Genomic DNA, 16,738 nt, shown 5'->3' with positions numbered 1-16,738 from the left:
GTGTGGACGAGAATGTGTGTGTTGATGGAGCTTGGATCAAAGACTTTTGTTAGCGTCATTTTCATGATTATTTGAATGTAAATATGAGTGTACTTTGTGGTGTCAAGAGCCCGTTGTTATTATTGCTGTGAATTTGTGACTGGTTCACAGTTTCCTCAATCGCAGTTTCGTTTTTCGAGTTCCGAATATAAGAATCGGATTTCTTTAAATTTTATTATTATTATTATTATTATTATTATTATTATTATTATTATTATTATTATTATTATTATTATTATTATTACGATGTTTTCGATTTGAACGTGCAAGATATTTCAATAACTTTCAGATTTTCAAACACGAATTATGTCTATGGTGGTAATTTATCAGTTTTCTAGTTATTGTATTATAGCAGAATTGGTCATTTTATCTAAAGTTTAACTTAACGAGCGTGACTGCTCTTGTACATGACCAGCGCGGTATTGTTTTTGTTAGAGGGTGAAAGTAAGACGACGATATTTATATTTGTATCAGATTTGGCAACTTTAAGGCATGTGATATATTGCGTGATGATGAGTAATGGGACGCGTTCCTGTATTATTAAAGGCCTGCATTTTCACGTGTGAGTAACTTGCCGCGGGTAGACTTGTGAGAAGCATGTGTTAAGGGTTGGATCCCGAAATTTTTTCATTTGCTACAATTTTGGGAGACTGAACCTCTGCTTTTGAGTCATTCGAGCATGTGGTAGGCGAGGACATTTTTGTGTTTCTACCGAGGAGAGTTTTGTATAGCGGCCTAGTTTGTTGAATTTATTGGTATTTTTCCATGTCACTACGGTTGATGCTGTAGACGAGACTTTTATAGCGTGACACTTAGATTTTGACTAGTCCCTTATGATAAGACCGCGCTGAGGATTAGTTGTGTCATGTAATATTTTTCAGTGACCATCGTTGAGTTATGTAATGAAAGCCGAAGTCCACTCTATTTATTTTTTGGAATTTCGTGCGAAGCATTTTATTTCAGGAGCCTACGTTGATTTATGCTTGACGTTGTAAGGTCTACCAGATGATTAGTTCTGTGGCATGTAATTTATTTCTGGAGCCTACGTTGAATAGGAAGTGATTAATCCAAGTGTGAAATTTATTTCATAAACATTTTTCATCGAGACTGTGTGATTGAGAGTTGCCTGAATGGGTCATGCTTTTCTTGGTGATGCCAGGGAAAACATGACAACACGTTTTTGCTCTTTGATTTGTGTATATTATGCCATTTATATTTATTGTGTGTGGCTCCGATGGAAGGTGATATGTGTTCAAGTGGATACTCGTTTTCGAGGCGTATATTTGGTAGGATGTTTTACCACTAAGCACATTTTTATGTATAGAGTTAGATTAGTTATTTTCAAACCGGAGCGTATTAAAACACGTTTTTAAGTTTAGAGACCCCTACTGTAACGTAAAGTACGCAGGAATGGGGAGATACACCTACTCATCTGACGTGGAAAGAATTAACAAACCAGCCAGAAGCGTGGTACGTACACGCAGGTCACAGTGTTAAATTTCAGGAATTTTCTTGCTAAATGTTAAGTATGTGTGTCGGCATACACTTGATTAACTGTAATATTATATTTTGATGCTCAAGATCAAGCTGCCTCTGTGGATCAGTGGTAGAGTGTCGGCCTCCGGATCCCAAGATAGCGGGTTCAAACCGGGCAGAGGCAGTTGGATTTTTGAAGGGCAGAAAAAAGTCCATACGACACTCCATGTCGTACGATGTCGGCATGTAAAAGATGTCTGGTGACAAATTTGGTGTTTACCTGACAAAATTCATTAAATCTCAGCCATAGACGCCCAAGAGAGTTTCGGATTACTCGGTCTGCCATCTAGTAGGCCTAGAGTAAAACGAAACGTCGAAATTGACGAGCAGGCAGCCAGATGGCGTCAAATTGAAATGTCTGCACACGGTAGCTGAGGCCATACGATTATTATTATTATCATCAAGATGAGCACTATAACCATTGATAATGATCTGAGTCATGTATTTACATGTCACATTTGATTATTTCTTTGCTATACCCTTTGTATTTCTTGTTTATTTTTAGTAAACATGTTTTCCTCAAAACTGACGTCATGCTTCGGACTCGCATCATTTATAGCTATTAGTTTACCTCGTCTCGTCCATATTATAGATATGTTCCCCACCAAATCCAGGATGTACATTTTTGCTATGTTCATAGTTTGAGTTGTTCGAACTGAGCACGCCTGGGAGCGGCTGACTGGTCTGGGGAAGATTACCTTGATGGTAGAAAAAAGGGGACAATACAGCACTCAATTATCGTCCTGAAGGTCTTTGGGAAAACGTCTTTCAGTGCTTGATTTGATATTTTCCGTACCACTTCACCATTTATATGAAGACGGCATGCACTTGAATTTTCTTCAATGGAGATTTTACATTTCATATATCCAATTGGTTCAAATATTTATCGCGAAACATTCCGATTGCCTCGCCTTCCATGATTTTTCTAGAAGCAGTCACCGTCCATGTAGTTCCGTCTGATGTCTCAGTCTTTCTAGGCACGGGTAGCGTATACACGGTGTTTCTTCGTACAAGTCGCTTTCTGGCTTAAGCCGAGGTTGATGGTTCACGAGGCGCAGACTGCCCTGCATCAGTCGGTCGTTTAATGTTCTGAGTTTCGATATATTGCAATCATCAGTTGAGTCCACTGAAAATTTTGAAATCTGTCTGTAGCGGAATATCGCCGGCACCAGTTGTATTACTCTCAATTTCGTCGAATACATCTAGTTCTCTAGAAGCGTTATCAACTTCGTCTTCAAAATCCCAGTCAAAAATTCTTCATAGCAATTCAACTACATCGTGATCTGATAAACTCTCTCGACTGTAAGTGCTGACTTGTTTGAGAGAACTGATGTAGAATTACAGGATATGAAAAGGAAAGAATGGTATAATCATTGTTGATACTTTCTACAAAATGACTTTCGTCAAAATGACGGATACCGGTCCTGTTAGAAAGAATTGCTTCCAAACCCTTAAAAAACAGGAACCTTTCAGGATTCATACAATATTGGTGAGAATTTATATAGCTTCAAAGACATAATATGCTAATTGTAAATGTTACAGGCAAACAAAATATTGTGACCGGTAAAAATGACGGGTTGGTTCTTCTATAGTGCGTCTTCGGTATATATGTGTACTATTGATGTGTGAGTAATTGATTGGATTTACAATGATCTGTAATGTTTAGAACGCCCACCAGAGTGCATACGTGATGCACCGTCCTGTTGTTGATAAGCTATTTCCAGTCAACTGCTGTGAAACAGTTAAGCAAGACGTACAGTGCGAAGTACCCGCGATGCCTCGCAGACGTGTTAGACAGCCTATCCACCAATTAGCGGCATTTGATTGAGGCCGCATTGTGTGACTGCACGAGGCTGGTTGGTTGTATCGTGCAATTGCCAAGCATGTGGACCATTCAGATGTCACAGTGGCCCGATGTTGGATTCACTGGGTACATGAGGGCACCCAATCATGTCGTGCAAGTTCGGGTCGACCATGAAACTCCACCCCGAGGGAGTACCGTTGTATCGTGCACCAAGCATGGTGGATCCCATAACTTCGGCACCTGCAATCCGAGAACATGTACTGGAGACTCTATAACATCCTGTGAGTTCACGTACAGTGTCTCAAGGACTCGCATCCGCCGGATTGGTGTGCTACCGCCCCATGCGTAGATCGCCATTTACACCAGAACACCAACGCCTCCATTTGGAGTGGTGTCTTGGCCTGGAGGTATGGACAGAGGACGACTGGCATCGCATCCTGTTCAGTGATGAGTCCCACCTCTCTACAACCTCAAGTGACCATTGTGTTTGAGTTTGGCAGCGTCGAGGGCAGAGGACAGGTACTGCTCATATTGTGGAAAGACGCACGAGCGTAATCCCTAGCATGATGGTGTGGGGAACCATAGGATATGCGTTCTGGTCACCTCTATTAGTGCTTCGGCAAACTTTGACGGCACAGCGAAACGTCACAGACATTCTGCGTCCGCATGTCCTACCCTTTACGGCACAGCACCCTGGGACAGTGTTCCAACAAAATAATGCACGTCCAAACACAGGACGTTGTCTATGGACTACATACAGAATTTTGAGGTCCTCCAGTGTCCAGAAAGGTCCCCGGACCTCTCCATCATTGAACACGTGTGGGATGACATTGGAATCGGTCTCCTTCCCAGTACCAACCTGCGGGATCAGGAGGGACAGCTGCAACATCTGTGGACTATCCTGCCTCAGGAAATAATCCAAATTCTGTTTGACACCATCCCGCCCCGCATAAGGGCGTGCATTGTGACCAGGTGAGGGTAAGACAACCTACTGACCTGGCGCCAACATTCTACCTGTAACTGCCAACCGCCCTGTCTCTTTCGTCCCATATTGTAATCAGTTCAACAAAGACACATGGTCTTTCAGCATATGTAGTTTTATTCACTTTCAACCACTCCTTCTTGGTGCTTAACGTTTTTCAGGCAGCGTATATAGCTTCCCGATTTATAGTCATCTCGCCCGTGGAAGTATTTCAATTTTTGTATGAAAGTTGGGATTACCTCGTGCATACAAGTAGGACGAGGTGTGGATTCAAATCTATCTCCTGGAAGTGATTTTCCGTGTTTCGCCAAGGTTTCAACCCCATGCGAATGCTTAATATAGAGCCCTCTGACATCTCGTCCCCAATTCTATGCTCAATTCATTAAATAATTATACACAGACACATTGCAGCATTCATTGGTGGGCAGTCAGAGATCCCCTCTCCTTGAGCGCTGTAAGAGCAGGGAGCCGCTGACTTGCAATAGTTTATGCTGTAAAGAATAGATGACGATATTCAGAATCAAGGTGCAAGCATAGCCACATCATTGCTGATTATATTATGTTTACACAATACAATCGTACAGTTCGTTCGTATGAGAGTCTTTGGAATCAGGACTGATGAACTCATGGACTCCTAGCCGCTTCCAATCCCATCGTCACCATAAGACATATCTGTGACGGTGCGACGTAAAGGAAATTGCTAATTAACAAAATTTAGATCAAATGTAACTTGCAATAGCCTTACAAAACTTTGTCAACTAACAGGTCTGGCGGCTAATTATCGTACTACTTTCTTCGGCGATGATTGGTCTTGCGTTGCTGAAATTCCTTTCAGTTGCATGGACTGTAAAAATTTGGTGGTATCGAAAACATGTCCGTTGTCTTGTCACTACTGACCTGGATTGGCACCGACAGCGTGGCTATCACGCGGTCCAAACAAATACAGAGCCCGCTAATAGCACGCATACGAGCTAGCACTCGGTTCGCTACGACGGGTTGCATGCGGTACTTGAGTGCCTGGATTACGAGCTAACTCGCCCTAACAAGGCTATTACGAGCTGCGAAAGCGCGATGCATGCCTTTGCTACCGACGGGAGTTTGCAATCTCCGCACACCCACCATAGCAACCATTACAATAAAACGAACATTCTTGCGTCTGAGATAACCCAAACATTTTCAAGTGAGAAAAAACAATTAATTTAAAATTTACTTCAGTATCGATTATGGTTTAATAATTGTTATTCTTTTATTATTACATTATTATTGCATTTTGGAATAAAAATAAAATTAGCATTTTAATGATTATCTCATTTTTTTTTAAAAAACCCACAAGATTGACGTAAAAATCAAAAGACTGTAAGCTTATTGTATGTGTGGAAATAAAACATCATTGATTCACCGAGTGAGTTGGCTAGGCAGTTTGGGTCATGCAACGTTTTCGAACACAATAGTCAGCAGTACTGAAGATTGTTTTCCGTGGTGTCCCATTTTCACACAAGGCAAATGCTGGAGCTGAACCTTAATTAAGGCCACAGTCGATTCGTTCCCAGCTCCGTAGCATCCCATCATCGCCATACGACCTATCTGAGTCGGTGTGACTTAAAAAATAGCAATAATTCTCAGTGAATTTTCTAAGAATAAGTAATAATAATGTGATTTGCTTTACGTCCCACTATTTACTTTTACGGTTTTCGGAGACGCCAACATGCCAGAATTTAGTCTCACAGGAGGTCTTTTACGTGCAAGTAAATCTACCGACACGAGGCTGACGTATTTGAGCATCTTCAGATACCACCGGACTGAGCCAGGATCGAATCTGGCATGTTGGGGTCAGGAGGCCAGCGCCTCAACCTTCTGGGCCATTGAACCTGGCTAAGAATAAGTAAAATACGGGTCTCGGAAGATACGAAATCTAATATTATTCTATAATTTTAACGTACTTTTTGTACGCGCTGTAATAGTTAGGAAAATAATTTTTACACAATCTTGATTTTGATCTTTTCTACACATATTTCAAAATTTTCGAAATTTGTAGATGTTCTATTCTTTTTTGCACTGTTTCGTCTGACTTGGTGTGGAATGTCTCGAATGGAAGAATCAGCCTCAAACTTCGTACACCTCGTCCCGTACTATGATCATTCGTAACAACATATTCCTTGCCTTATTCTAATGCACATTTTCCCAATAAACGTGCCAAGTTCTATTATGGTGGGAAAGTTACAAATAGCATTTAGGACAATTTGTAGTGAATATTACCTCATAAACTCATTCTAAGACCGTAAAAGTGCAAATTTTTATCGGAAAAATATAGCGTAAACTCTTCGTATCAACTAGTAGCTTTGAGATCTTAATGACAGTGTGCCTTCCTTTCGGTCGTGCTTATACTGGGGTGCTTACAAATTTTCTACCTATCCCTTTTTACACCAGGTCGTGCGCTTGTGATAACATCCAATATTTTGGAATCTTAGAAACTGTAGTTACTTGGACCTAGGATTTTGAAAAGAACTCAGGGACTTCAAGGGAAAAAAATGTGTTGTTGGTTTTACGTCCCACCAACTGTTTCTGCTGTTTATTGAGACACTACAGTGCTGCAAATATGTTCGGCAGGTGTTCCCCTGAGTGCTGGTAAATCTGCCGTCTTGAACTCGCCATCTGAGACTCAGAAAGCAGCTTTTTACTCTGTGAGCGACTGAACCCGGCGGATCTAAAATAATAACCAGAAGAAGAATGGTACCCAGGATAGCATTGGACGACGTCGGGCTTCGAACATCGAATCTCCGTGCAGTGCCACTTCTAGTGCCATGTTGAAGTATTGAGCTAAGACACTTAGTTTTGAGGAAGGACCTATTTTGTAGAGGTAGCTACTCAGTTTAGTCACCTCTAAAATACTACTTTTTCACCAGGAAACAAATATTGGCTTGTCAAGAAGACTTCTGCCATCCAGAAGGCCTGCAGATATTGGAATACACATGGTTAGCTTAACGACATCCTCAGTCCCATTGCTTGGCTTTATTGACCAGGTTCACTGCCTTTCAAATAAAGCAACTCCCATTTGCTCTCATGAGGCTGAATGAAACTCATTACAATTCTCTGTCCAGGATTAAAATACTTAAGCGTCCCGGGGTCTCTAGGCATTATTCAAATGTACTTGATCCATGCATCCTATTAATTTGACATCAAAATAAAGTGTTTTATAGCAGTAGAATTCCGGAAACTTGGCTGAATGGTCAGCGTACTGGTCTTCTATTCAGAGGGCTTCTCGTTCAATTCTCGACCGGGGTCGTCATTTGTCTGCGAATGGTTCCTTCCTCTAGTTTTGTGACTGGGTGTTTGTGTTCGTCTTCATATGCATTTCTCCATCTACATAAAACACGCCACATTTTTAATCACCAAAGAAACACGTAATAGTAAATTCATCCCTCGACATAGTGTTGGCATTAGGAAGGACATCCGGCCAAAGAGCTTGACAAAATACACATGAAATGACGATCCGAAATAATTTTTAAGAAGGCAAGAAGGAACGAGGAGTAATCATCAAGTTATCTTCATTACTTCTGCGTTCGGAGGAGCCACCAAAGCACATTCTGGGATTTGGCCGATGGTTTCACACAGTATGCTCATCGTACCACTACATAACTTTCTTCAGGTAAAAATCACATCCCCACAGACATCGGGAAGTAGAAACATTGTTCGCCCGGTGGGAAGTCTTTGAGGAATTCAAAGTGATACTCACTTCCTCCAAAATATTCCGAGAGAAATCACACATTCTAAAAAATTAATGATTGAGAACCCGCTGGAAAAACCGTTAACAATTGCCGTTAACTCGCAGGACGAGAACTTAGGAGGCCTCGCGTAAAATAACTGTTCGCTTAACTAAAGAGAAGAAGAACCTTTAGTAGTTCTGAAAATAATCAACAGGTCTACTATTTATACGTAATAATTATGGCTGAATATTTATATATACGAGCTACATAATGCCGAAATACGGAGAGAAATATGGAGTAAATTTTTATACATTTGGTGCAAAATAATATAAAGAATATGTGTTGTGTCAAATTTTAACACTTATAAAACGAGTCACAAAAATTAGAATTTAAAATGTAAATAGTCACGGAACACAAGTTTAATCATTTCATATAGGTCGCAGCGGGTCACAGAGCAGACCTTTCTCTTCATACTTCATAGGAATACTGTACCTGAATCCAGCTTTAAATTATTGATGACCGGGCGAGCTGGCCGTGCGGTTAGGAGCGCGCAGCTGAGAGCTCGCATCCGGGAGATAGCGGGTTCGAACCCCACTGTCGGCAGCCCTGAAAATGCTTTGCCGTGGTTTCCCATTTTCACATCAGGCAAATGCTGGGGCTGTACCTTAATTAAGGCCACGGCCACTTCCTTCCCATTCCTAGGCCTTTCCTATCCTATCGTCGCCATAAGACCCATCTGTGACGGTGCGACGTAAAGCAAATAGCACCAAATTATTTATGCTAATAAAATAAATTTGTAAATTCTGTTCTTAGAAGAATAACTTTGAAACCATAAAATTTGGAGGATATTTAAAATGTAAATATATCGTCGTTGTGCCTGAGAAAACCACTGTGTGATATTTTTTGAAGAAATACTCACCCGCAGCACATGTGTATATTATGAAGAGCGAGAATTCCTTGACAATATTCGCACAATATTGGACCTTAGGTAACAAACTTTTACCGGCCAAAGTTCTAAGCTAAAATATTTCACATAGTGATTTTTGCAGCAGCAACGATGATATGAGAGTTGTCCTCAAATAGGTAAAAACATGTACTAAAGCTGGAAATATGGACAAATGTCGAAAATAAAGTAAGGTTTTTATTCACTCCCATTATCCTAATTCGTAGACATATAACAAATGTTGAATTGTAGATAATGAAAAAGCAAATAGGTATGTATTTACATAGCATTCCCAGCTTCCCAGCTCTGGTTATCCTTATGGTAACATATTAAAGTAAAATCAAACATTTAAATCGTCTCTACGCTCCTCTTGATGAGACACACGTCCCACCTACGTACACTGGATGATACATTCCCTTCAAAGGCTAGATTTTGATTCTTTGTCCTATGAATAATATTTTTATTTATATTTTGTTATTATGCGAGGTTCTTCAGCGAGTTCCTGGCTCACAGACCATAAGAAACGGCTGAAAAACTTACCATGTACAGCCCTTAGTATCGGTTGCTATGGAATAGGAACAAGCGTCTCGAACATATTCTATGTTACGACTCTCTTGGTTGTACTCTAGCTGTTAGGACTACTTGTATATTTATACAATAAACAATATTTACTAGTTTAGCATTTGCATCTTGGTGTTCCAGTTACTCCCTGGAAGAATCTGTTACACTAGGGTGTTACGTCACAGTAGCACCATTTAAAGAGCAGTATTTCTGTATGACTATGATCCCTTGTCTTTGCCAGGGGTACTGGTCAGTCAGTCTTATACTTTGACCAGAAATAGGAATCAAACACCGAGATTGGCATTCACAAATGTAAGCTGCTAGAGCTTGTTGGCCGATAGTCTAACTTATTAGTTTATACAAACCCAGCTCATCAACACTACCACTGCTCTCATGATAGTCAATTAAAAGCCAGCATAACAGGAAAAACTGAATCAAGACCAAGACAGGATAGTAACTGCTATTTGTTTTACGTCGCACAGACTCAGACATGGCGACGGTGGGATAGGACAGGGCTAAGACTGAAAAGGGAGGGACTGTGGACTTATGGTAATTAAGGTACAGCCCCAGTATTTGCATGGTGTGAAAATGGGAAACCACGGAAATCCATCTTCAGGGCTGCAGTCAGAGGGGATCAAATATGTTATATATCTCCCGAATGCACGTTGTCTAACAGGTACATAGCCCGAACCATGCATCCAATTCGCTCGGTATATGACACTGAGTTCCAGGGTCATATGGTCATACTGGTACCGCGCACTTAGCTCCTGAAAGAGAGCGATGTATAATAATTTCGTGAACAATCGCACTTCTTTCTTACAAAATACCGTTGAACACAACTGAGAATTTGAATCTATTCGAATTCTCTCATCCCTACCCGACGTACAATTTTCTTAGGTTCTTTTTCGCCAATTGATACACTTTTAGTCTTGGAGGTTTCAATTACCAGCGAGCCCAGGGGTTTTCATTCCAGAGTGAGGGCTGAGAGCGGATTCGCTCAATTTCCTGAGGCCAACTGAGGAGTTGTTGATACGATAGACGACGGACCTGGTCTAGGAAGCCAAGCATTAGACTGAGAATGTGGAACTCCAGTATCTGCAAGTCATCCGGCTGGGCAGCAGCCGTCTAGGCAGGCGAAGGCCCTAATGAGCTGTTTCTCCATGTGTTCGTTTTTCTTCGTTTGAACCCTTCCCTGAAATTTTATGATTCATATAAACTAGGTACAATGCGATTCGGACATTACAGCCTTGCCTGGTGATTTTAGCGTCGCTCTAACACAGACATTCCTCGACGATGGGGTAGGATAGTGCCTAGGATTGGGCAAGTAGCAAATGCAGCCTTAATTAAGGTACAGAATGGACATCTTCCTGGTGATAAAATAGGAAACCACGGAAAATTATTTTCAGTGCTGTCGATAATGAAAGTCGTACCATCTTCCGAATACAAGATCACAGCTGCATGACTCATACCGCGTAACCAAATCGCTCAGATTTTATTCTTTTATAAATATATTAGCAGAGTTTAACTATGGTAGTAGACTAAAGCATAAAGTAAGAATACAGGAAGTAAGTTAAACTGGAGGATAACATGGCGAGAGAAAACTATTTTACTACTAAAATTAAAGTAATATTTCCCGATTTTTATTATTGATACCTCAGAAGGTTTCCATTGCACTTCTGCAGTATGATAACGAAAATATACGCTTTATGAAAAATGTTATATTAACACCACTGGGGAATCGCAGACTCATTTATGTATTTATTTAATGTGAATATAAAGGCCGTAAGCCCAATTACATTATTCACTCATACATTCTATATGAAAGTACTACAAATTAAATATTTGACATATAAGGAAAAAAGGAAAGAAAATAAAACAAGAAGGAAAACATACAATTCATACAATAAAGCCACTATAATGCAGGATAGAAAGTAACACATGTATTCAGATTTAATATTGAAGAAATGTGGTAATTTTGTAACCTTGTTTAGTACAGTAAATAATGATGTAACATTAACCATACAGTTATTAGATAGGAAAGAGAAAAGGTAAATTATGCATTATGTTATTAAAACAATGGAATGGAACTTAAAAGAAATTGAGAAAATGGAAACAACTAAGCAACATACAATAATAGAAAATTAATTTTTTTGCTAGGGGCTTTACGTCGCTCCGACACATATAGGTCTTATGGCGACGATGGGATAGGAAAGGCCTAGGAGTTGGAAGGAAGCGGCCGTGGCCTTAATTTAGGTACAACCCCAGCATTTACCTGGTGTGAAAATGGGAAACCACGGAAAACCATCTTCAGGGCTGCCGATAGTGGGATTCGAACCTAATATCTCCCGGATGCAAGCTCACAGCCGCGCGCCTCAACGTGCACGGCCAACTCGTCCGGTGAAAAGTAAATTAGCAACATAAACAACTATAGGCTTAATATTAATTCAGAACTTTTCTTAATATATTGCAAGATGCATTAAATCCACCTAGCGTATCATGAAATACATCAATTCCAAGAGGACATAATTTATTATATAATGCACATGATCTATAACGAGGAGATTTTTTGTTACTGTCTGTATTTGCTCACGCTAAAAAACATACGCATCTGCAGGTTTTCTAGGAGTATAATTAAGTAGTTTGCTGCATAATTCAATATCATATATTTTGTTATTAGTAAGTTTATAAAGGAATACTAATATTTGACATACTCTTCTATAATCTACCTTTCACAACTGAATATTTCAATAAGTTTACAATAAGATAAATGTAAAGACTTACCTTTAGCTTTTAACTCTGCATTGGTCCTTGACTGTCACCGTCGGCAGCGTCCCGTACTAGGACCTCACCTGTAAATAATATGCCAAATTTTAGAAATTATTATCAAAACACAGAAGACAAGATAGTGTTGTGATAGTGCTGCATGTGTTTCATCAAGGGACTTGTGTAAAACGTGTTCAATTGCCTGTAGAATAGCATGTGATAACTCTATCATTCTCGTTTACTTGAGGTCTTAGGGCTGGTTTACACGGGTAGAGTAGCAAGGCGAGTAGAGTAGATAGTAGAGTAGCCACGTTACTCTACTCTACCACAGTCTGGTAGAGTTGACACTTGTATCGTTCATACGGGAGTAGAGTCATACAGTAGAGTAGAGTAGTAGCACCATGTCAAGACGCAAGCACATCGTAACGAAGAGTTTAAAGACATTTGCAAACATATTAATGCAAGAGGTTAGTGAAGCATTAGAAGAAGCAAATGAGGGAAGAAGGGAATGGGTAAGAGGCTGGCTTAGGAGAGAGACACTCGGGGTATCAACATTAATTCTGAGAGAACTTGCGACAGAGTATAAAGAAGAATACAGAAAGTGTATGAGATCGAAGCCTGATAACTTTCAGACACTGTTAGATGCTATAACATCACAAATTCGAAGACACAACACAGTGATGAGAAATGCAATAACACCGAGATTTAAGCTTGAGGTGACTCTGAAGTTCTTGGCCAATGATAATAGCCATCAGTACACTGTAAATCACGCTGGCGTAGGCCTAATTTGTAGTAGCTCCTTTGCCATAAATACCCCAATTACTGATCTATTTATCTAATTCGTTTGTTCGTTGCTTGTACGGCCCAGGTGTAGAGATTAAGTTTCAAGACCTGACATTGTACTGTAAACAATAATTATTTTGGATATTCCAAAGAAAATATAAAAATTATTCTATTTGTTGTGGACATTACTGTTATTGCCTAAAATTAACGGCACTGTCAAGTGATACGAGGTAGAAGATCCCTATGTATGTTATTAATATGATAAAGTACACAGTCCTGCATCATTGTCTAACTTAAACACGTCTGGACACATGATGAACACGCTGTGTAACACTGAAACTTGAGAAACCGTCATCTAAAGGGACAATCCAGCTGACACTTGTTTATATTTGTTGTTGCATCTTCGAAACTATTATAGGTTTAGGTATTTTTAAAATCCTTCTTTCATCGAAATGAGGGAGGTCTGTTCTCCATTATAGGACAATACACCTGCATTTGTTTGACCTCCAAAGGTGCACCTCCCCTTAATATCACTGAGCTATAATGTTACGTTGTGGCTTTTAATATTCTTCTTTCTTTATTAATCTGCTCACCCTCCAGGGTTGATTTTTCCCTCGGACTCAGCGAGGGACCCACCTCTACCGCCTCAAGGGCAGTGTCCTGGAGCTTCAGACTCTGAGTTGGGGGATACAACTGGGGAGGATGACCAGTACGTCGCCCAGGCGGCCTCACCTGCTATGCTGAACAGGGGACTGGGTGGGGATGGGAAGATTGGACGGGATAGACAAGGAAGAGGGAAGGAAGCGTCCGTGGCCTTAAGTTAGGTACCAGCCCGGCATTTGCCTGGAGAAGTGGGAAACCACGGAAAACCACTTCCAGGATGGCTGAGGTGGGAATCGAACCCACCTCTACTGAGTTGACCTACCGAGGCTGAGTGGACCCCGTTCCAGCCCTCGTACTACTTTTCAAATTTCGTGGCAGAGTCGGGAATCGAACCCGGGCCTCCGAGGATGGCAGCTAATCACACTAACCACACCACAGTGGCGGACGGCTTTCAGTATTACCTTGCAAATTATACTTTACTAAACCACTTAAGAGAGGGAGTGTAGATGTCGGCGGCACCACCTCCAGACTTCTTGGATTTACGAATTTTCGTCAGTTCTTGGTTGTAGGTACATCGTATTTTAAAAAAAAACTTCTGTTTAAGTTCCATAAAACCAAAACCCTCTTTACCCTTTTCGTAATCAAGTCCTCTTCCGCCGCCCGTCTCATATTTTAGTTTCTGTAAATAATGTTGTTTATGTTCCATAAACATTCTTTTTCCACTGTCAGTTCTACAAATTTGCATGTTTCTTCTTCCGTACAGTTCATTTTGCCACCAAATAAAAGCACAAAAATGCTCAGTTTACTCAGCGGAATACCGTCAGTAAACACATGGAATAGGCGAATGACGCGCCAACTGAAAAATCGAGCGTCCTCGGCCTTGTCCGCCAGCTCTCGGAGCTCGGTTCCGGTGGAGGGGGAAGGATAGTGGTAGAGTTACTTCACCCAGCGGAAACCCACTCTACTCTACTGCCTACTAGCTACTCTACTCTACTTGCTACTATCCCAGTCGTTTACACGATGCTAGTAGCTCTACTATCCACTCTACTCGCCTCGCTACTCTACCCGTGTAAACCAGCCCTTAGACTGCATTACAAGAGAAGTATCTGCTAACTTCCCAGACACCGTACATTTTGGAAAGAAGAATAAATAAGGCACACACTGCTTTCTAGTCAGCGTGTGCTACTGTACACCAGAACTAATGCAGGTTACGCTATTTACACCACGTAAAGTTCGGCGGGTGGCGATACACTTCTGGTATGCAACCTGCAAGACATTTCAGAATGAGGACTTCAACAGGTACAGGTGGAGAGCGGATACCCGGCATTGCTTGCGGGGGTAGTTTGTTAGAAATTAGCTTCGTTTTCTTATTCCTCCTCCAATTTCCCCCACACACTAATGGTGTTGCAGATACGAACTGTATCGTATATGTAGTATCATTGATGAATTTCATCTTATTCCAATATCCGTGTTGACAAAGTATCCAATTCTGAAGTGAAAAAGGTCCACCTATTCAACATTTTGTTATATCACACATTTAATTATATATAATTTTTGTGGAATGCATGTTTCGTCTCCTATTGAGACATCTTCAGGTCCTTAAAGATCTGGCATAAAATTACAAGGATAATACTTAAAATTAATACTACAGATATAGTTTTTAAAATGGTTAAAGTCTTTATGATTGATAGTATATTGAGCACCAAACTTGAAATCTATATGAGCACACACTTAGATATAAAATATTTAGATACAATCTAAAGTCGTATCTGCAGACTTTTGTCCTTTTTTACAGTCAGATGCCCTTGACGACGCCAATATTATGTCGAGAGATGTATTCACCATTGCGTGTTTTTATGGTTTGTTGATAGTGTGGTGTACTGTGTATGTGCAGATGAGTGTATTGAGGCAAACATCAAGACCCAGTCGTCAAGCTAGGGGCAAAAATCCCCAAACCTTCCGGCAACCGAGCCTGGGACCCTCTGAACTGAAGACCGTCTCGCTGACCATTCAGCCAAGCAGCCAGACTGATAGAAACTCGAGTGCATTTACATATTTCTTTACCTCGCATATCTAAACATTAGTATGGAGAGAGGTGATAAGGAAAGGTATGGAGCGTTGTCAGGGAAATGTGCACGGTGAGTGGATGCAGATATAATCGCGAGTCTTCGTTTCCCACTCTTTTTGTGCAGAATAGAGGGAAGAGTACTGGTCATCGAAGTTTCAATTCAATAAATCAATTGTTGTGCAACAAATAACCACATTCACGTAAGAAGAAGCGGTGGTTATTAATAACAATATTATTGGCTTTACGTACCACTAACTAGTCTTACGGTTTTCGGAGGACTGTTATTAATGACCAAGGGGAAAGACAATCAATTACAATTACATTGACAATGTTGTTTAACATTTAAAATAAAAAAAGAGGCAAATTTCGTTACTTTCAGTCATTTGTATATTTCGAGTTATTGGCCAATAAATTTCAGGAACTCTTCATATTTCTTAATGAACTAAAATAGAAAGTCTATTTTCAGTCAACGTACCTAAATTATATACTTTACAGGCATACAAACTGATCCGGGGCTGTAGTCTAGTCTGGAGTAGTTTTACAGTTTCGGTTTCGCCTTTTCCACCGTTCCTGCCTGACCTCTCTTGATATTACGTTTTCGAGACCTAAGGCCCAGTTTCATCAACCATTGTTAAAAATCCGCTAACGGAGCGTTAATCAATGCCTTAAGATTTTATCGTGGCGTTACGGAAATCGTATTTCAGAGATTACTATAACAACCTCGTCAACTAACGTGGCGTTACCGTTAACGGTCAAGTTAGCAGTGTGTAGCATTAACATTATTTAGTTCTTCTGATCGGTGTCGGATATAATGCTATTTATTTGTCACCATTCACCTGTAATATTTTTGCACGAAACAATAAGTCCCATTTGAAATTGAATTTACTTGGTGATGTGGCGAGATAGTAAATTAGACTACGCACAGAAGGAAATTATGATGGAAGGTGACGGG

General features: G+C 40.4%; 1 protein-coding gene across 1 annotated transcript in view; it reads right to left on the bottom strand.

Annotated features, from left to right (window-relative positions):
• LOC136863208 (leucine-rich repeat-containing protein 15) overlaps nucleotides 1–12,419 on the bottom strand; it is a 111,787-nt gene extending 99,368 nt beyond the window's left edge. The window contains exon 1 of the mRNA XM_067139574.2: nucleotides 12,351–12,419. The gene's annotated coding sequence lies outside the window, so the exon portion shown is untranslated. The remainder of the gene's footprint in view (nucleotides 1–12,350) is intronic.
• Between the last annotated feature and the right edge of the window lie 4,319 nt (nucleotides 12,420–16,738).

This window comes from Anabrus simplex, chromosome 2 (assembly GCF_040414725.1).
Source record: "Anabrus simplex isolate iqAnaSimp1 chromosome 2, ASM4041472v1, whole genome shotgun sequence".
NCBI lineage: Eukaryota > Metazoa > Arthropoda > Insecta > Orthoptera > Tettigoniidae > Anabrus > Anabrus simplex.
Note: the sequence above shows the minus strand (reverse complement) of the source record. Positions and strands in the feature narration are given on the sequence as shown.